Genomic DNA, 23,531 nt, shown 5'->3' on the forward strand with positions numbered 1-23,531 from the left:
CTCCTCACCTTGGGGTTTCAGTTCTACAGTCTGCTATCAAGACCCCCTTCAGCTCATCTTCATCTGACTCAGTTCATTTACTTTATATTCCACACATAAGTGACACCATCCAGTATTTAACCTTCTCCTTCTGACTTACTCACTTAGCATGACCCCTTCCAGCCCCATCCATGCATTCTTTACTTAACCTTCTGTGTTCCCTATCTCTGGAATAAAAATCAATGGCTTAAGACTCTTTCTTAAAAACTAGTGAAAGAAAATGACATCCTATAATCACATTTACTTAATTCCAAAATTACCTATACATTCTTTGTATCACATTACATATGCAACCAAGTATTGTATTTTTACATTTCAAAAATCACGTGTTTTCAGAAGCAATTGAAAAATTAGGGAAAACTCTGACTCAGTATTTAAAAATTAGAATTCTGATTCTATCCACAAAGGATAGTGACAAAATTAATAACAATAACCATATATGTTATTGTTTAAACACAACTGTTTATATATTATTTTATTATATTCTTTTAAACACTCAGGGTGGTCATAGTAGGTATATGAATAAAATGCAAGATTTATAAGCTGTTGTGTATTAATTCCTCAAGTAAAACTGACACAGTCTGTTCAAATCTGTAACTGAGATTTGAGCTTTTGCTTACTGTACAAAGAAAAAAGGCCTTGGCAATGAGCTATGCTGAGTATCTTATTATAAAGAAGTGGGGAAAGTTTAGTTTGTTGCGTAGTTGTAGTTTGATCTAATGTTTGTAGTGAGGGGGACTGATTAGAGAATTGAGTCAGAATAAGAATGTAATGCTTTCAATTGGTAGAAAGCTTTGGGGCTGATGGTTTAAAGTATCATGTAATATAAACTTATATGCTTTCTACTGAAAAGTTTGATGAATCTTTTTGTGAAATTCCTCTCTTTCTTAATAAACTGTCCTTCTGGAATTATAAAGATATTGTAATAAAAATAATAAAATATTAAATTCATTATTTCTTTAGAAAATATTGTTGTACAATATAGATGTGTTTAATTCTGTGTGTCCAAATTATAACACTACCCAGCATTTCTTTTAAATGTTTTATGATTTTCCTAGTATGACTCACTAATTTTTATCATTACAGTTGAAACTGATATTAACCTACATTTAATAGCACCTAAATCTCATATAATTTTATTAGCTTCCTTATAAAAAAGCCTACAAAATGATGAAAAATAATTAGGTATATTGTTTTGAAAGGTATCTTTACCTACTAGTAATACATTAACTGATGGGGTAAATCCATTTTGAATAGAATTATGCTGTAACACAACCATTATATTACCTTCTTGTGTTGCAAATTCACAAACATAGAATCAAGAACTCAAGTTTGAAAGAATGGATTGTGTTTGGAAACATAAGGAGTATATTAGACATGGGTGGTAAAATTATAGCTCATAAAAAATTTATACAACTTATAGGTTAGGTGGGGCAGGCAATCAAGTTCAATCTTTAAATGTTAAGACAGTAGGTTTGTTTTGAGTGGAAAGACTGAGGAAGGAAATTCAAATTAAAAATTTCTTCTAGCATAGTCTCTATGGTCTTCAAACATTATGAAAACAATCTTGATCCTAAGGTTGGGCCAAGATATAATTTTAGTTTCTCCATCATGCTTTATGAGAAATAGTAAACCAATATTATGTCCTTGAACCATAATTGGTTCCTAAATTCTAATTTTTTTAAGATTTTTTTTTTTATTTATGCATACAAGAACTGGAGTACAGGCCAGAGGTGTGGAGGATGAGAGGATTTACCAGAGACAGAGTGGAGAGCAGAATATCAGATCTACTGAAATACACTGCTGAGGGAGCAGTGAGTAGGTCAGAAGTCTGCCACTCCATGTGGGTGATCACCCCCCAGGCCAGGGACTGAACTCTTGTTACAATGGGTGTGGTTCACTTCATCCTGCTGCGATTTAACCCATTGTACCACCAGGAAAGGCCCTAAATTCTAGTCTTTTAAATATCAATTTAACAACTTTTTACTTTCATCTAAGTATCTGTCTAACTGTTTAGATTTGATTAAATCAACTGTCGTTAAAAGCATAAATTTTTTTTTAAACTTGTATCAGTTTCTTAAAAACACTATAATAGAAGATAACTATGCAAAGTAGTTTGAATCAACAAGATTTTAAAGTTTCAGCAAAATATTTTTCCCTAACAAAGACTCTAATGACAAAGCCTTTTTTGACTTTGATAAAAGATTAACAAGCATACTGGAGGTATAAAAGGCATATTAAGAGCACACAGATATTATCTTTGTTTTCATCAGAAGATTGATAGATGCTTGAATCACTTTTGTTTGTGCTCCAATGTTACTTAATACCTGACAGTCTTATGGATGTGTACTTCCTTGCAGAAAAAAACTTTTATAGTTCCCAAGCAATAACATGGTAAAATTTAATCTCTTTCACAAAAAAAAAGGTGTATTTCCTTTCATGTCTCTAGTTTCCCTGAGTATTAGAGACTTGATAATTTTGTAAGGGATGAAAAATGAAGTGGTATCAAATCATGGACATTAATTCTGATTTTACTTTTCAAAGACACATTTATCTGAATATAGTATTGCCGTATAAATATTTAAGAAGTGTCTTACTTCTGTTGACAGCAAATAATTATTGTACATCTATTATGTTAAAAGATTAACAAATACTTATTGTACACAAACTATGTTGCATTGCTCCAGTATTAGGAACATACAAAGTTATCATATATTTGAAGTAACTGATTCTGTTTAATTAAACAGATTCTATGTAAAATAATTTCTAAAGCTATTAAACAGGCTTTAGTACTGATAAATCAAGTCCCTTGCGTTAACAAAAACAATGAGTGCAAATATATATATTTTTTTCATTCACCACATTGTTTATGAATATTGTTCAATTGTTCTGTTTCCCATGCAGAAAAAGTGGTTCCTTTCAAGGTCCCACTGTTCATTGATAATGTAACTACTCACCCAAGTGTTCTGATGGACACCTACAGAGATGGATTTCACTTTCATGCCCCTTGTCACCACATCCCTTCTGCAGCTCAGACTGTTATTTTATTTATATTAAAACATGTTCTCTAAGGCTCTAGTTGCCAGAGATAGTCCTCTGATGTACCTGGACAAAGTTAACTGGAAACTTCCTGGAAATGATTCACCCCAATTTAGATGTCATGAAAGACATATGGAATGAGGTCACCATGCCTGCATTAAAAAGTGTTTGGAGGAAGAGGATTACACCCATTACAATTATTTTGAGGGGTTCAAAACCTCACAGGAGGAAATCACTGAGACTTGGTGGGGGTTGGGGAGGATCAAAAGGATCGGGATTAGAGGTGGAGCCTGAAGATGTCAAAGTCAAACAGATGCGACTTACTCAAGGATGTTTAAGGAAAGTTGCTTTTTGAAATAGACTCGAATCTTGGCACAATGCTGTGAACACTTAATTGCTTTCTAATTCATCTCTCTTGAACACTTGTCTTGCCAAACCTCTTCTCCATTCCATTATATCCCTCATTGTTAGGAAATGCTTTCTGAGCTATTTAATCTTCATGCTAAGTAAACTCCTTGCAGATTCTTCTTATGTAGCCTTTTGTAAAATGCAATGCAGTTGCTTATTTTACCCTTCTTGTCATTTTGACGATCTCTGTTGACTTCAAAGCACCCTTCTTTATTTCTCACACATGAAACCTCCTCACCAGACAAGGGTTCTTCATTGCATCCTCATCATCTGACACCCACTCCACACTGAGACAAGGGGATCCAAGAAGATAGCATCGTCCCTGCAGCGAAGACTGTAGCATGCTCTTCAAGGCAGTGAGATGAAGCACTTCCAAAAGCCACCGCTCACATAGTGAGCTCGCTGGAGACTCTGCCTTACAGGCTGGAACTCACCAGTGAGTTCACCCTCAGGTGGTGAGCTTTTGGGGGACCTGGGCCTCCCATGGCTGGTGAGCGTGGCTGGTGACCATATGCAAGGCTCTGCTCTCCTTGGTGGTGAGGTCACTTGAGATGCTGTCACACACTGCTGTGAGCTCCCAGGACACACTTAGCCTAGGCAGTTGCTCTTGAGATCTGCTGTCCCCCAGGAAGGGAAGCCACAAGAGTTGCTTTTGCAATGGCTGTGAGACTGCGCCAAATGGAGGTGAGCTCAGGAGACACTGTGCTTAGGCAGTAAACTCACAGACCAGCCTTCTTTTATTGTAAGAGTTGTATTATTATACCATATTTTTAATTGGAGAGAAAAGAAAGACCAGATTATGAAGCCTAGCTCTTTGACCTGCAAAAAAGTATGTGCCCTGGATGCCAGCATTAACTCAATCTTCCCATTCAACTCTCCAGCTCTGGTGCAGATGTTTCCCTCACTTAGTCCATGTGTATCTGGTTCAGAATTTTTTTAAGATTTATTTATTTATTTATGCATACAGAACTGGGGTACAGGCCAGAGGTGCTGGGGTGTAAGAGTATTCACCAAAGACAGAGTGGGGAGCAGAACAGGCAGATAACAAAGTGCACTGCTGAAGGGAGCAGTGGGTGAGACAGGAGATGTCTGCCATGCCATGTGGGTCCCCTCCCTTGTGGGGGATTGAACTTGTGCTGAAGCAGCTGCAGCTCGCTTCGAAATGCTGTGCCTTAACCCATTGAGTCAACAGGTAGGGCCCAGGTTCTGAATTTCATTTCTCACCATTTCTCACCCTGATTTTAGCTTGAAGGGGATGTTCTGTTGTACTTGCTAATTCTTACCTCTTGTTCTAGTTGTTATTTATCTGGTCCCCCAACTCCTCATTCTATTGTTTCATTTGCTAATGTCCAACACATTCATGATGTAACAGCCTTTGGGTACCCCTCACCCACAGTGAGGGAATATTTTGTAGGAATTTGTGCTTAAAGTTTACAATGCAGACAGAGGATTAGACCTTCTGGGTATTAGTACAGGTTTAATTACTTCTGTGGCTGACCTTTATTAGAAAGTATCAATTAGTGTGGTTTTTCCTTGATTCTAATCTGTTTGATGTTTTGTTGGAGTATCTAGAGGTAATTTGAGGTTAACAGTTGACTTCAAGAAGTGTTTGCTCCCTAATCCCATCCTCAGAGACATCCTTTGTGGATTTGATTGCTGACATTTACAACAATCTTTGAACTCTGGTAATGTCAGATAAAAGAAGTTAACAATAGCTCTTGACTACTAAGAATACTTTTTTTAGGGATTTATTTTCTGAGTTTCTAAATTGTAGCCACAGAGTTTTAGTTTCTGCCTCAACAAATATCATTTTGTTTATATGATTTTTTAAAAGGATACAGAGTTTTAGGGAAAGGTGCAATTTATCTCTCATCTATTTGAGGTTTTGTTTTTTTTTTTTTTTTTTATTTTTGCCAGACTTTCTTTAAGCCTATAACTCTTTTTTAAAGATTTATTTATTTGGATCCTTACTGATGGTGCAGTGGGTTAAAGCACAGCACTAAGATGCAAAAGCCACTTCAACATGAGTTCAATCCCCACTCCTGAGGTGATCCACATGACACAGCAGACCTCTCCTGACACGTCCACTGCTCCCTTCAGCATTGTACTTCATCAGTAGGCCTGTTCTTCCCACTCTGTGTCTGGTGAATCCTCTCACTGATGCTGCATCTCTGGCTTGTATCCCAGTTCTGCATGCATACAAAAAAATAGAGATTTATTTATGCATGCACACCTGGGGTACAGGCCAGAGGTGCCTGGGCAGTGAGAGTATTCACTGGAGGCAGTGGGGAGCAGGGTAGGCTGATCAACAAAGTACACTGCTGAGGGGAGGAGTGGGCGAGACAGGAGAGGTCTGCCACACATGTGGGTCTCCTCTGGGCAGGGAATGGAAATCACACTGAAGTGGCTAAGGCTGGCTTGCAGTACTGCATCCTAAACCTTGTGCCACCAGGGAGGGCCGAGCCTATGTATTCTTTATAATTTATCAGAACTTATTTATAAATTAGTTTTATATATTATTTACATATAGATATAAAATATTTTTGTTATTTTATTTTATGCATATATGTTTCTATTTTCTTAAGTTATTTATTCATTTTGTCCAGGGAGAGAATGAATTGATAGAAGAAAATACATAGCAGTTGTTGTATGTAATGTGAAAATAATACACACATACACTTTCGGAAAATCTTCAGATTTAAAATAAAGAACCCATGTGGCAGAGCAAGAAGGCAAGAAGTGGTTAGACCAGTTAAGAAAGGATTTGGAATAGAAGGAATAGTGTTACTTCTGTTGGACCAAAAGTATAACACGGTATGATGAGACATCATGATTTCTTCACCAAACATGTAACTTTTAGTTTTAGAGTCCTTGCTTTTTCATCAAATAATTTTCAATATAATATATCTGTTTTATGTTTTGAAAAAAAAAAAAGCTTTGAAAAACTAATCATGTTCATGATTAGTTACACTGTGTTTATCACTCATTTCACATACCTAAAACAAAACTTTAGTCCTGTCATCTGTTTTCCTTGATAAACTCAAATTATGGTTTGCAGAAATAAAAGAGGAAATTGGTCAAAAAACATTAAAATGCAGCAAACAAAAAGTGACAATACTGAAAATAGAATTAAAATTTTGTGTAAGTTGGGGCCCTCCCTGGTGGCACAAGTACAGCACGATGAGGCTAATAAAGTCACTGCTGCACGAGTTCGATCCCCTACCAGGGAAGTGACCCATATGATGTGGCAGACCTCTCCTGACCCACCCGCTGCTATCCTCAGCAGTGTATTTCAGTAGATTTGCATGTTCTGCTCCCACTCTGTCTCTGGCGAATCATCTCACCCCCTGTACTTCTGGCCTGTACCCCAGTTCTGTATGCATAAATAAATAAATAAATCTTTTTTTAAAAAGATTAGCTTGAGAGGAAACTAATGGAACTTATTGATGTAATTGAGAAAAGTGACTCTGATGAAAAAAGTTGAAGATGTCTCAGAGGAAGTGATGTTGCAAAAACACCAGATAGGAAATTTGCAGGTATTTCTCCAAAGTGAAGGGATAAAATGTTGGAAGCTGATAAAAACCTAGAAGGGAATATAAAAATTTTCCAAAGTGGGGCCTCCCTCGTGGTGCAGCAGGTTAAAGCACAGCACAAAGAAGCTAATGCCACTTCAGCATGAGTTTGATTCCTGCCCCGAGGCGACCCACGTGGCACGGCAGACCTTTCCTGACCCGCCTGCTGCTCCCCTCAGCAGTGTACTTTGTCAATCAGCCTGTTCTGCTCCCCACTCTATCTCTGGTGAATTCTCTCACTGTCCCTGCAATTCTGGCCTGCACCCCAATTCTGTATGCATAAATAAATAAGTTTAAAATTTTTTTTCAAAGCATAAAACAGATACATTATATTGAAAATTATTTGATGAAAAAGCAAGGACTTTAAAACTAAAAGATTGTTTTGAAATAAATAAATAAAACATCTTCAATCTTAATGTTTCTAATACTTTAAATTGCAGTGTACAGAATAAAATAGTTTTAATATATTTGTCATAGCATTTAAAACCAAGAATAATAATAATTTTTTAAAAATTTATTTATTTGGCCCTCCCTGGTGGCGCAGCGGGTTGGAGCACAGCACTGGGAGTCTGAGGCCACTTCCGCATGAGTTCGATTCCGCCTGCTGCCTGCCCCGGAGGGGACCACATGGCGAGCCAGACCTCTCCTGGCCCGCCCGCTGCTCCCCTCAGCAGTGTGCTTCGTCGATCTGCCTGTTCTGTTCCCCACTCTGTCTCTGGTGAAGCCTCTCGCCGCCCCTGAGCCTCTGGCCTGTACCCCAGTTCTGTATGAATAAATGGATAAATCTTTGAAAAAAAAAATTTATTTATTTATGCTTACAGAAGTGGGCATAAAGGTCAAAGGTTTGGTGGGTGAGAAGATTCACCAGAGACATAGTGGGGAGCAGAACAGGCAGATCAATAAATTACACTGCTGAGGGGAGCAGCGGGCAGGTCAAGAGAGGTCTGCTGTGCCATGTGGGTCAGCTCCATAGCAGGGGATCAAACTTATGCTGCAGTGGTTTCGGAGAGCTTCATAATGTGGTGCTTTAACCTGTTGTGTCACCAGGGAAATCCCCATAAAACCAAGAATAATAAAATTTTTAATCTTTAGAAAATTTTGTAAAGGTGATAGAATTTTTTTATTGTATTTTTTCCACTTTCAGCTCTGCAGTAACTTTTATGGTTCTGTACTGCCAGTGAAGACTGACTATACTTTTTAAAATGTGTAAATATTGACTAATGTATAGTTTACATCATGGTATAAATTAGGCTTTTGTTTCAAAATCAAATATTAATAACTAGCCTTAAAGAGTTGAAGATTAAAAGATAACTATCTGAAAGAAAACCTTTTAGACATACTCTTATGTATTACAAATAGTGAAACAAATTACTGAGCTTACTTTGGAGAATATATAAAACAAAACATAATTATCTTCTTTCTTTTCCTGATATTTCCCCACATAATTGCTTAAATAATTTACTATAACTTATACACCATTAGACAATACTGATGATCTTTTACAAACTAGGGCAGCAAATGCATTCATTTAGTAATATTTTTCCATTTGTTTTAACACAACCTCTAGTGGCAAAATATAATTGAAAGATGAATACAAAAGATTGTGACTTTTGTTGGTCACTGAAAATGCCACTATTGTCTTTACAGTTGCTCTATTTCTCAGTCTTTGAAATTCTAGATAATTCTATACTCCCCCCTACCACCCTGACTCTTTGTATATGATTCTGGTGGGATACAACTACTACCAGAAAATAATCAGTTCAAACAATAAAATATCAAAAGATCTTTCAATAACACACACCTCAGCTATGTGCATTATTTTCCTAAATTTTAATTTGCATAGTCAAAAAAGCAAGGAATTTCTTATTTTGAAACTCATGATTATTAAACTTTAAACTCCTTTCTCTAAGATAGAAGGGACCAACTTAACTTACCAATATGTATCAGTTATAGACAGTACATTCTTTTTCCTAGTTCTAAATTCCTATGATGGAAATTTTAAAAAAACTTCCTTTCATTCATTAGATCTGACAATAATGCTGTACTATTCTACTTATAAGATACATATAATCAATATCATGCATATAAAAAAGTGTCCTTGTATGCTGTAAATGGCATCCAAATAAATATCAAAACATTTTTACATTCACAAAAACATTAGCATATTGAATACTTTATAAAATGTTACATAAATCTTTCACTTTTGACCTCAAGAATATTTCAGAATGTTACAATCAATAAATAACCTATCTCTAAATTCTCAGAGAATTTGTTATCAGGGTTACATTATCATCATTAGTTGAATTAAATATTAATGACTGGTAAAGAAACTGAAATTGATTAAAATTATAATTTTGAATTATAATGACATAGTTAAATTTTCTCTCTGGTAAATAAAAATATAATAAACTGAGAGGTGTTTGGTCTAAGTAAAAATATATCACAGAAGGGCAATAGTTCTCAGGTTATAAATCAGAAATGTATAAAGTATAGGACAAATATATGTTAATATAACAGCATAAATTATTGATAATTTGTCTACTCTAGAAACAGTCACTGTGATTTGAATTCATAAACAGAGCATAAAGGCATTTTATGGTAAAATAAATTATTCCTTGAAGATCAGTTTATGAAAAATATTTTGTGTTAATGAGGGAGATATTCAAACTCTCACTCCAGGTAGATCTACTCTTTTCCATGTACCATATTTTTAAATTGCAGTTATAATTTATGAATTTCCCACACATTTTTTCACACAATATTGTTGAGTATACTGTTGGAACACAGAAGAATTTCCTCCACCTCATCTGTCTTCTAAGATTGCACAGATGAAGAAAATCTAAAATACAACATATCAGTAGGTGAAAAGACCAGAATTCAATAACAAATGTGGAGAATTCACATGGTTGTAAAATCTAAATAATAATGGAGCTGAACATGGCTATTCTGTGTTTAGTGACTTGGTCTTCAAGAAGAAAGACGGGTATGTCACATGACAGATAAGAGGATACTGATGAGAATTTTAGTGAGGACATGTTCACTGTTAAAGCCAATAGTGCAACAAAACAGCTCCTATCCCCTTCCCTGCATTTTTCTAGGTTATAAAAGAGACAGAAACGATGGTTTTCCTGACTAAGAAAAGGGCAAAATCTTAGAACCTCAGGTCTGTTCTCAGAGTGAGGGATTTAGACAAGAGCAGAAAACTCTTCTTTGCATCAGAGAATTTCATTGCTCTTAGCTCAAAATACTTTGCATGCCAGAGTAGGGCATCTCGGGGAAAATAATTCTTAGAAAATTGGGTGGTCTGATGCAGGTACATTCATTATGAAATCTCCCTTGTTGAAGACCATATAGTACAGTAATCTCAGTGAGGGCGGTGTCTTGGCAAGGAGAACACATTTTTCATAAAACCAACCACCTTTTATAACCATTTGATCAATAACGGAGGTCCCATCTCAGCACGCTGCAGGATAACAAGTATAAATTTTGATGCAAGAGAGCAGGCTGAGCCTCTAAAATAATTGATGTGTACATACTTAGTTCTACAACTTTAATATCATCTATATGCATATTATTTTCAAAATTTTGTTTTCAACCTGGGCCTCTCTCTTCAGATCCAACTGTGTACTCATTATCTCCACTTGGCTGTGTATTGAATTTCTCAAACTAACATGACCAAAATAGAACTATTCGTCTTCTCTGCCAAGCCTGTTCCTCCTGTAATCTTTCACATCTCAGTATATTGAAACTCTTTTCTCCCAGTTGGCAAAGATGTAAAATCTACCTTAGCCATCCTTTTTCCTTTTTTTCTTAATACTTCACCAATACTCCATTAGCATACCCTGCCTAGATCATCTTCAAGATAAATCCTGTAGCTGATCAATTAGCACTATTAATACTCTTATAATCCTACATATTACTAGCATTTATTGCCTGGATTTTTGAAGAATTCTGCAAACTGGTCTCTCTGCTTCTATCATTTCTCCCTTTCAGCATATATATATCCAACTACAGCGAGAAAAATTCTTTTAAAATGTGAGGCAGCTCTTGTCATTTCTTAGATTAAAGCCATTCATTGTTTTTTCATCTCACATAAAGTAAAAGAGTGAGACTGGGAAATGGCTAAAATATTCTGAACACTAAGTATCCCCCAAAATATTGCCTTCCAGGGTTACTAAATTAGCAAAAGCAAAACCATAGCAAAAACAGATACCTAGTTAAACTTGAGTTTTAGGAAAGCAAGAATTTTTTGCTGTTGTTAAATATAACTGTGTCCTGTGCAATATTTGGAAGACTGACACTAAACATTTTTTGTTTATCTGACATTCAAATTTAAGTTGATATCTTTTATTTTATTTACTCTATTCTTCCCTCCTCCTGAAAACATATTATTCTGAATTCATGTCTTAATATTCTCTCTTTTGATCCTATAACTACTTTGCTATAGTCACAATTACTATTCAGTAGAATGGAATTGTTTTCCTTCTGTCCTACAGCATATGAAATTATCTTGTGAACTCCCATTTATATGATGAGAATGCATTGTATATCCATATTTTAAATAAAAAAACATACTACCTTTTTTTTAATTGTTAAGAATGCCTAAATCTTTTTCTCTTTTTTGGGGTATTTTATGTGCCCTAATTAAGAATTTTCTTTTGACGTGTGGGCCCTTTAGCATTTCTTAGGATCTTTTATACATTCAGTACTTTTAAAAAATCATAATGGTGGGCCCTCCCTGGTGGCGCAGCGGGTTAAAGCACAGCACTGAGAATCTAAAGCCGCTTCCTCACGAGTTCGATTCCCGCCTGCCCTGGAGGTGACTACATGGTGTGGCAGACCTCTCCTGACCCGCCCGCTGCTCCCCTCAGCAGTGTACTTCGTTGATCTGCCTGTTCTGTTCCCTGCTCTGTCTCTGGTGAAGCCTCTCACCGCCCCTGAGCCTCTGGCCTGTACCCCAGTTCTGTATGCACAAATAAAAAAATTAAAAAAATCTTAAAAAAAAAATCATAATGGTCTTAATAACAATAATGAAAGAATCATGTATATTCTAGTACATAAATGTGTAACTTTATGGATCTCTAAAACTAAAATGTTATAAATATCAATATTTTTATTATATTTGGTTTAAAACTCTAACAGAACACATTTATATTATAGGAGTGAACTGCAAAGATTAGAAAACAGAATTTGAAGAATAGCAAACTCATAGTCTTTGCATGTGACTTAAAATATTACATTGTACAAATATAAAGCTCTAAATTCTTTTTAAATATATTATCAAATGATGTGAATCATCCACATACTTCTGTAATATACATATGATTATTAGTAGTATCCTAAAATGTAATATTACAATTTCAATTTTATTGGATTTACTATCCTACTTCAAGTAGGAGTTTCAGAAAATTCAGAATATGAGAATTTTGGGCAACCTGATTTAGACCCCAGTGAAGTCTAAATGAAGAGATATATTTAGCCTCACTAAAACAGTATTTGCTAATATCATGAAAAGAGCACTTTCTGCCTGAGGACTGTAATCACTAAATGGCTGCAAGCCCAGAAATGTGGCGTTGAGTAGGTTTGGACCAGTCTGCCTCTGCCACAAACAAGATCAGTGGAAGCAAAGCGTGTGATTTGGCTGGTATAAAGCAGATATAAACAAGGCTCACTTTAGTTGTCTACAAGACGGATTTTTGTCATATTCTGTAACCAAAAATCTTCCCGAGGTATGATCTTATCATGATGCTGGCAGAATCACCAGAAAGAACATTTGCAAAGCCATGTACACTTCAGCTGTCTTTTTTGGTTTGCATCATGCCAACTAATATTTCATTAGCCAACCAAGTCCTATTGACTATCAGTAAATTGGGGAGTATTTTCAACTTTTTGCAAAAATACAAAAGCCATGACTAACGGAAGAAATAAAGAAATGGGAAAATAATTCAATCTATTATAGCAGATTATATTGTTAAAAACTTCAATGATAAATGTTAGAAAGTAGATAATTAGTCAACCCTTGTATTATGGGACTTTTTTAATATGTGAGTTATGAACAAAGGAAAACATGGAATAATTTAAATAAATTGACTTTAACCACAGATCTTTACAAGTTAGCTAATTTTAGCATATCAAAATGGGTATATTGTGGCATAAGCCTTCTTAGATTTGTCATGACGTGGTCAAAAAGCGCGATTTCTCAACCCTGACACTTAATCTATGCATGTATGTTACACCAGGGGCCAATCAGTACGTTGTTACTTAATCTCAGCGCTAAATGTGGTGTTGGATATCTTTCATGCTAACTATCTTGTTCCCTGCTTTTCAAGTCTTCTATTATGCCAGAGATATCAGGAAGCAGAAAGACTGAAGAAATTATCAATTCTTCAATGTGAAGGGACTATCTTAATAGCCATAATATTGTACCTAAATATGATCATTCTCAAAATCTGTACTCAAAAAAATATTTTTAAAATATCTTTATTTTATTTATGTATATAAGAATTGGGGTCTAGGCCAGAGGTGCAGCAAGTGAGAGGATTCACCAGAGACAGAGTGGGAAGAACAGATTTATCAACTGAAATATACTGCTCAGGGGAGCTGCAGGCAAACAGGAGAGATCTGCTGTGTTGTTATTTATCTCTCTTTCCAGGGATACAACTCAGGCCTCAGTGGTTGGGGATACTTGACGGTGCTGAGACATTTACCAGTGGGCTACCAGGGAGCCCACTGGTAAATAAAATATTTTTTGGATTTCTGCTGTGAGCATTGTCACAATAGGAATATTATTATTTAGTGTTCTAGATTAGAATAATTACAGGTCAAAAATTTCAGGCTGTAAAAAATGTGAGAATGTTTTTAAGGACAATTTCTAATTTTTGTCAGCTCCAGATAAATTTGATCATTCCACATATATACAATGTCATTTCAGTATATTTTCTGCTTTTGCTTTCTTTTATATAAGAAATACTGGTACTATTAATATTCTTTCAAGTCTTTCTGTCTCACATCTGGACTGTGAGTTCTAACAGATCAAATTAAATTGCAGTAATTTAATACCATTGCTTTGGTCTATTATGTGAACAATAGATTTCAATGACTAAAAGTGGCTATATCAATAATTGGGTATTGTTAGGGTAAAGCTACAACATCTTCACAAAACACCTGGTCTCTAGTTCACTGTACTAGCATTTTTTATTCACTATCTCACTCTTGACAACTACCCTCTTCAATTAGTGTACACCATAATTAGTTTGTGTATTTTTGCTTCCTCTACCAAACTGCTGCCTTTAACAAATGCAGAATGGTTCTTACTCCTCTACATAAGAAAGCTAGCCAATCTGCCTGTTTTGCTCCTGGCTTTGTCTCTGATGAATCCTCTCACTGCCCCTGCACCTCTGGCTTGTACCCCAGCTCTGTGTGCATAGATAAATAAATCTTTAACAAACAAACAACAAAAAAAGAAAGCCCAATGCCTGTATTAGGAGAAACAGAAAACTGCTTAAATGACCAAATAATTTTTCAAAGTTAGTTCCCAAGTCTAAAAATTGGATATCAATGTGAACAGAGCTTATGAGAACCAGTTTAAGATGAATAACAATTAAGCCATATTTGCTCTCACTTAAGATGGGAAGGGAAAGATTTATTTTCAATTAAAAATAAAAAAGGAAGGAAGAGAAAACTTTTTTTGGTTAAAGCTATATTAATTTATAACTATGAGTTTCAGTTTGATGTTTAAACATTTTAATATGGATATCATATAGTGAGTTGTTTCTACCACTGGATATAAGTGGGTGAAATCTTTAACCAAACCTCATTACACTATTAGATAATAAGGAATTTGTAAACATGAAGTGGATTTACATTCTGCTCTTTCAGTTGCAGTATCCTCTGCTGACCTCAATATAAAATTTTAATGATATCATAGGAAGATACTGTTTCTACTTTATTTAAGTTAAAAATAAATGAGAATTCAACAGAATACTGAAATCATTATGCATGAAGTCTGCAAGTGACTTTTGAAAACAAATAATCTGAAACCCCCAATAAGGATAACTGAGGAATTATCTAAGTGCATATTTCTAGTAAATGTAAAAAACTGAAGTACAGTAATCCCAGCTTTTTCCAGGTCCCATTTTTCTATACCAGCAATTTTCAATTCTTTTTTCAAGGAAGGAGATTGTATATAAAATCAGATAAAATTAGAATAGTTTTGGTTAAAAGGGGGAGAATAGACTGTTTAGAGAAACTTGAAAAACCTTTGATGAAGAGCTGCTGAAATGTCACATTTTGAAAACTACTCTTTACTAAAATGGTTCTCTATGAGGGAAATAAAATAGCAGTAAATACAGTTCACTGAAACAAATTAACAGATATTTCCCTTAATTTCATCTCAAAATATCTTATAGAAGTAGAGTGGTAGGAAGAAATGAATGTGGTAAAAATAAAATCATCCCTTAATTTCTTCTAATGACATCACCAGAAATAGAGTTCATCATCAACAAATTGGCAATTTTCAAGAAAAAAATATTTTCTTCATACTACTTGATTTCCTCCAGTTACAGTATTTGTACTGTGGTAGTTTCAATTCATAGTGAGAATATGTGTGCTGTTTATGGAAAACATTTCTGCATTTATAAACTCATAATTCTTTCTGAAAAAAGAAATGTACTACTGTATGTAGTGGACTCTGTATGTGGTGTGTGTGTGTATGTAGTTCACACACAAAATCTATGGATATGTCCCTAAAACTGTTTTAACTAAGTGAATATTCATCAAAATTTTAATGGCAATAGAAAGCCATTTGAAAGTAGGCACTTTTGTATATAAGCTTGTACTGCCATGTCATACTTCTCTGTCCTTCTTTAGCATGTAACTGAAGTCACTAAGAGAAATTGTTTCTAATGGGTTGTGAAGAGAGGAAAGATTTGACAAAAAAGACAAAATAGCCATATGTTTGATGTAATTCAAAGGGAACAAAGGCAATATCTTTTCTCATTCATGATTTGGGTCCTTGGTCTGAACTATTCGTCTGTCCGTTCCTCCGTCTGTCCATCCATCCGTTCATCCATCCATCCATCTTTATTTTGCTGCTTTGGTTTATAACACTGTAAATGATTTGGGGGAGTAGGTTTGCACTTCTTAGATGTATTTACTGCATCATATTCATGACCAAATCATCGCTAGTTACTTGCTAGTCACTGAACCCTCACTATCCTTGCTCCCAACTTCACCTTTGCATTCCAGTGCACTCAATTCTGCTGTCATATTTGTGGGTTAATTTGTCTTTTTCTTTTTTTGGTTTGTACTCCATGTATGAAAGAAATCATCTAGTATTTTTTTTTCTCTTTCTGAATTATTGTACTTAGCATAATACCTCTAGTTTCATCCATGTTGCAAATAGAAAGAGCACTTTTATTTTTTGTGTAGGTGAGTAGTGTCTTCTAGTCGTTATCTCCTACCTCAGTCTAACCTGAGGAGTGTCTTGGAGAAGATTAAATCCTTTTGGCAGTTGGTGACCTGGCAGTATCTAGCTTTGGGGACCAATGGCTGAGAGCAGGATAAAATTGCTGATAAACACTTTGCCCAGATAGAAAGTACTCTATCTTTGTATAGGGAATAGAGGGGGCCTGACCATACAGGAATAGTCTTTCACACTGAATTGGGAAGAGGGTGAGAAGTGATTCTCCTCCTTCAAATAACAGTGCCATGTATGTCTTCCCAAATTCCCACAGATACTCTTGAATAGATATTTGTTCATTTGCTGATAACCCTTAGGAGCATAGAGAGAGGTTTTAAGAGGTTGCTTTTTTTTTCTTTAATCAATTACTCTTAAAAGTAAGGCAAATGAATTCATACCATCATGCCTAAAGTTGATCCCCTCTACAATAATTTTGATGTTTATTTGTAGGTAGAAATACAGTAAAATGGAATTACTAATTTGATCAGAGGTTAAAAAAATGCAGTCTAGTGAGTCAGTGTTTTGCCTACAGTTCTGGTATGAATGATGTAATTTGTTAACTTAGATAAGCTTCTCTGCTTTTAGCAAGTGAAAATATAGAGTTTTGAGTTGCCATTTATAAATATAAATATGCAAATTACACATTATTTGTAGAAATTTAAACTTCCTGTAATTTTTGAGAGAGAATAGTGACTAATTCTGTGTAAATGCATGACATTATTCTAAATAATAATTGATACAAAATAAGACTTTTAATGTATAAATCAAATTATGTATAAATTTGATATTTTTCATGTAATCTTTATGATAACTGCAATACTTGAGTATATCCATTTGAATAAATTATTTTAAATGAGGTTAAGACTTTGGAAATAATATACTTTTGTATATATAGTATCTATTGCATTAAGTATCAAAAGTAACTTTCTCTTTGAATAAATTAAATAAAACTCAGAGTAAATTCTTAAAAATTATTCAAGCAAACAATAATATCTAATTTGCTTATAATTTTCTAGTGAGAAATTTTTATTAATCAGTGTTTAACCCATATGTTATAATACAACTATTTTCAGAATAAATTATAAAAATAATTTCTTTAAGTTACTTATTTAAATAACTTGTAATTTGAAAGCAAACTAGAAATAGTGAACAATAAATTGATCACCAAATTAAATACTTAGAACATGGATTTCACTTATTGTTTTAAAGCATTTTATTTATTATAAACTATTTAATTTAATTTAAGCTTAACAAGTCACAAAAAAGTGATACTATCATGTCAATATTTAGCTTCCATGAGTTATTATCATTATATAATTATCATGTAATTGAGCAGATTTTACTGAAAGAAATAGTAACTTAGGCTTCACAGGGAAAACATTATATAATAACATATTTACCCCCTAAAAGGATTTATTAGTAACTGATATTTACAGATATACATGTAAGTATACACATACACACATATCCCAAACAGTTTTCTAATTACCTAATATTCTGTTCTAAACCAACTATCTTTACAGCTCAGAGAATGAGAAAAATAATAATTTTGTTAAAAATACAAATATTCCCTTTGGGGAATGTAACATTTGAAACTAAATATACTACATAGAATTTAAACATATTTTTCTATTTCAGCTCTAAACACATCATCATAGAGTGAATAATATGTCATTATAAAATGAACTTGTATGAGCACTAGTAAAGGTTTTTATTTTCAACATCTTTAGTAAGAAAGTCTCACTTTTCTACCAGATTTAATACCTCATTATTTAAAAAAAAAAAACTCAATTTCAAACAAGGAATCCAAATTCAGAACACTCCCTTGGTCATTTACATTTTCCCTAAAATAACCCTACTGGAACACTTTGAAATTATTGCTTTATTGTGGGCCAAATTGTAATCCCTATTCTCAAATGTTTTCCTGATTCTATTATAATTATTATTTTTTGGTGGACACATGTATCTTGGAATCATTTACATAACACATTGTAGATTGTTCTAATGAGATCTGGTAGTTCAAGCACTACTTGTTCTTTAATTCTAATTTCTTCCCTGTTTACATCAACCTGTGTTTCAAGGATAGTGTTCTCCTGGGGTCTAATGTAGGATGAGTTTTAGAAGAAAAAAAATGATATAAATGATGAAAAGTTTCTTCTTAATCTCAGAAAAGATATAAATGCTAGCTAACATTCAAATAGCTTTTTCCATGTTCTAGACATTGTTCTATTAGTTTCATATACTGTTTAATGTGCACAACCAACCCTATGCCATGGGTCATAATTACCCACATTTAAGGGACATTATATCACATATCCAGAGTCACATAGTGAGTCATAGAGCTCAAGTCACTCTAGCTTCGGAGTCTTTGTTTTTCCTATGGCTATATAGCCTATGATCTGTGACAGATGTTCCTGTGATTCTGAAAGTCTTTTTCTTTAAAATCACTATGGAATCCAAGCTGATGTTTTCATGATTCACTTCCCATTTGCATTTGGCACCTAGAAATGAAGAGCTGTTTCCTTTATTTTACTAATAGCAGCCTAATGTTGCCCATATATTGATGATTTTTAACTGAGGATGTAGAATAAAGATATGTAGATGTTCTCATGGGAAGTGACAGAGGAATTACGGTTATTTCTATAAACTTAAAAGGTATACCCACTTAACTAATTAAAAAAATATATTTATTTATACATAGAACTGGAATACAGGCCAGAGGTACAAGGGGGAAGAGATTTCACCAGAAACTGAGTGCAGAACAGAACAGGCAGATTGACTGAAATACACCGCAAAGGGAGCAATGGACGAAACAGGAGCGGTCTGCTGAGCCATATCTGGGTCAGCTCCCTGGCAAGGATTCAAACTTAGGCCGTAGCACAGAGACTTAACCCTTAGGCCACCAAGTTGGCCCCACTTAGCTGAATGTTTGCACTTCCTTTATCATTCAAGTTGACTACTTATAATGAGCAGACAAGCCTTCTGACTATTTACATTGCTTTAATCTCAGTCTTAGCCATTGTGATCTTTTGTCTTTATTTCTATTATAATAGTATCCTTCTTTTACCTATTTCTCCCCTAGACATTTTGCATCAAGTTATGCAATCCCTGGAAAGATATTATCAAAGCAGATATCACCCCTATTCAAATATCCATAGTGAGTTTGGGTATATCATTTAGGGTAAAAATAGGCGCCTCTTTTCCTCTACTGCTACATGCCTCTTGATTGGGTTCATTACTATTCCCTGATGACCTGGGCACTTATTCCTTGCTCCTTCACATGCTGGAAATATAATTTTCTCCAACCCACTTCTCTTTTGCTTCAGGTTTTAAAATATCTACTCAGATACACCTTCTTTCTTCATCTCTAAAAACTGAGTAACTCAACAAAATGACTTTCGTCACTACTTGGGGGGGGGGAAGGGAGGGAAATGCACGGGACTATGGTGGTGGCACAGGGGTGATTTGGTGATGGGAAACCAGTGGGGATTACAATTGAGATGAAAAAAAATGTGCAAAATGATGTAAAAATAAACTTTTTAATAAAAAAAAATTAAAAAAAAAAATCTTTACCGAGAAACAAAGGATATTGGAAGAGGCGTAGGAAATGTCAGTCTTGGACGGTCACCAGGAAATAAAAAACCACAAGGGCATCGCCCTTATGCAGACTGAAATTGCCCTCTTCCCCATCCATAGTGTTAAAGATCCTCTTAATTAGTTAAACACATTTACAAAGGGAGATTTTCCTTTACACATGTACACGTCTTGTACAAGAGGAAAACTTCTACTAGGTCATCAGAGCACTTTCTATGAAGTAATCCTGTGCCAAAAAGACATATTTTATTTAGGCTTGGCTGAATTTGCTTCTTTATATGTGCATCTAGTGTTCTGTCATACTTAAGTACCCTACAATTCCCCAAAAGAAAGACAAAGCTTCTGAAACAAAACCCAGTCTTTTTTGTTTTCTGTATGTACCTTACTTTCTCACAGCTTCCCAAGTTCTGAGCTCAAATTTCCCTCAGTCTTGAATTCCTTCCTTTCTTGCCACTCATTCCTCCTGATAAAACTTCCTTCTAATTTACAGACCTGTTATTTATTTATTTATTTTTAAGGATTTATTTATTTATTCGTACAGAACTGGGGTACAGGCCAGAGATGCGGAGGGTGAGAGGATTCACCAGGGACAGAGTGGGGAGCAGAACAGGGAGATCGACAAAGTTCACTGCTAAAGGGAGCAGCGGGTGGGTCAGGAGAGGTCTGCTGCGCCATGTGGATCTCCTCCGGGGCAGACGGGATTCCAACTCATGCAGAAGTGGCTTAAGCTTCTTAGTGCAGTGCTTTAACCCACTGCGCCACCAGGGAGGGCCCCCTGTTATTTATTTTTTAAGCTCTGTATTCATACACGTAGTCCAGATTCTGGAACGTGGTGCGTGAATATTTGGTGACTGACAACCTTCCTGTGTCCTTTAGGGTGGGCTTGGGTATTGTGCTCATCATGACTATAAACAAATATTTGACGACAATGACTTTAATTTTTTAAACTTTGAAATTTTGAGAACAGTCATTTCTTTCTTTAATACACCATTCCTGACTTTAAATTTTGTGTTCAGTAAATATTAGCTAAGTAAGAGAACAAATGTTAAAATAACATACAAAATCCTGAAATGGCAAATGTGTGAAAGAAAATATATTTCCCTATATAATAGGACTTGAATTTAGATTTTTTTGGGGGGAGGGGCTGGGAAATTTATTAGCAGGTTGCCTAAAACAGCCATAGCATAAGCATTTTTTTTTTGCATAAAAATATCACTTGAATAAGCATGTGTGATGGTCTGAAAAGAGGTTAATGATCTATCTATAAACACAAAACAAGAAAGAAAAGTTGAGTAAATAGAGCAAAATAAAGGAGTGAGGACAGAAAAAAGTAAAAAAATAAAAAATAAACAGAGTACATGGAATTCATAAAAGAAAACAATCTTTGTATTTGAAATCAAGAACTGGTCAAAATAAAAGGTTTGATCAAAATAAAGGTTTTGATCAAAATGAAGTGTGACAATGGTTCATCTGTGTAATAATTTAAAAAAATTCTCTGTCCATATTTCTTTCATATAAAAACAAATAGTAGAGTTGATTTACCTTTTCTTTTAGAAATAATTCTTGGCTTTACATAAAACCAAAAGTTCTTTAAAATTACTTTATATTTTAGAAAGTAATTATATTTTATCCATATACAAAAAGAATAGTCAGTAATCTTTTAGACAAAGACTAGATTTTGAGCACACCATGCTTTATTTTAGAAATGTTCATAGAATTAATAAATGAAACTCAACTTTCAGCTTATTTTCCATTAGGAGTTACATGCATTACAGACATTCTTTAGAGTATAGGGGGATAATTTTTTGTTGTGTAGTTTTTCAATGATATCAATTTATAGGAATGTCAAAATTGCAATTTTATATAACAGTATTGAACAAAAATTAATTCAAGTTCAGAAATGCTTAACACAAACGTGTGAAGGAATCAGAACTGTTCATCCTGTTCCTATCATCTTTTTGTTAGCACATTGCCAGATACAACATTTAGATTACTTTTATCATAAAATCAAAGAATCTTCATTATGAATCTACATTTTTAAAAAATAGCTTCTATTTATTATGCTCTAGGTTAGGATCTAGGGATGTAGACAAATAAGTAATTCAACACTTGACTTTCAAGCACTTTATAATATTAAAAGAATGAAATATGTGGAACTACAGATTGCTATATAACCTGGTGCATATAAAGCTGTGGTAAAGCTTTTACAAATTCAAGGGGCCATAATGGTAACCCTGTATAAGTTTCATAGGAAGAGTTTCAGGAAAAAAGTCATGTAAAATTGTTCTTTAGTAATACTAGAAATACTAGATTTCTTTTCCTATTACTCATGAAAGGGAAGGTTCTCAGAAGGAAAAAAAAAAACAAGTTTGACTAATAACGGATTAATGTGGGACTGATTCAAGTACAATAAAGCTAAACTGACATATAGGGGAAGTTCAGTAGGAATAATATCCCAAAGATTCACTAGTGCAAACTTTGAGGAGACCTGAATTGCTGTATTTCTGGAGCTTAGATGAACTGGGAGGGAAATAAACTGACAGCTATCTGAGTAGCTGGTTAAAAGATTAAAGTCACAGACCATTAAATAAAGTTTTTAATCACTGTGATAGAATAATCAAGAAGCTAATATCAGATTAAGCATGGACTGTTCTATGTAATGGCACGCAAATCACAGGTCAAGTCGAAAAGCATAGACATGGGTAAGGGTTATCCCTCTGTTGAGGGAGACTCAACAAAAGACTATTGTAGTTTCAGATATGGTAATGTCAAGGAAAGGCTGACTTGAATCTGAAGATATTAAGGTTTGTCTGTGTGCAGATTTATCAGATAAATGTTCCAGGTTTTTCTTTGAGTCTAGTCATAAGAATGGCTCTGCATAGGTTTGTGAGAAGGACTTAGGCCCAAGATCTCAGATAAATATATCTGGGAATCAAGGTACCAGTGGTAAATATATAAATATGTGAAGAACACAGGCAGGGAAACCTGAGTCCTTGACTAAGTTCACTCCAGGGACTGTAATATTTTGCTATGAACCAAGCTTGGAGTGTTTGTTTATATTGGGGGGCAGAGGTGACTATCTCCTGAAATTTCTTCCAGTAAAGATTCTGCAGTTGCTTAGAATTGGGCCTGAAATATCACAAAAGTCTTACAACTAAGAACTATATTCATTATTATGGACAGCAATGTGTACTATGTTGTAGATAGTGAGGGAGTACAAGTGATTTTGAAGCCTGAGAGTCAAATGATTTGATCGAAGTTTCAGGAAAGTAACTGATAATGTAAGGATGAATTAGTATTCAAGTTGTGGTAGAGAAGAAGAAGAAAGTTTAGCGGCAATCTCAGCTTCAGGATTTCAAGGAGTTACTTCAAACCTAGGAAAGACTCATTTTCTGTCTAAGAAGATAACCTCAATATAG

This window comes from Condylura cristata, unplaced genomic scaffold (genome assembly GCF_000260355.1).
Source record: "Condylura cristata isolate star-nosed mole 26May11 unplaced genomic scaffold, ConCri1.0 scaffold00003, whole genome shotgun sequence".
Classification (NCBI taxonomy): domain Eukaryota; kingdom Metazoa; phylum Chordata; class Mammalia; order Eulipotyphla; family Talpidae; genus Condylura; species Condylura cristata.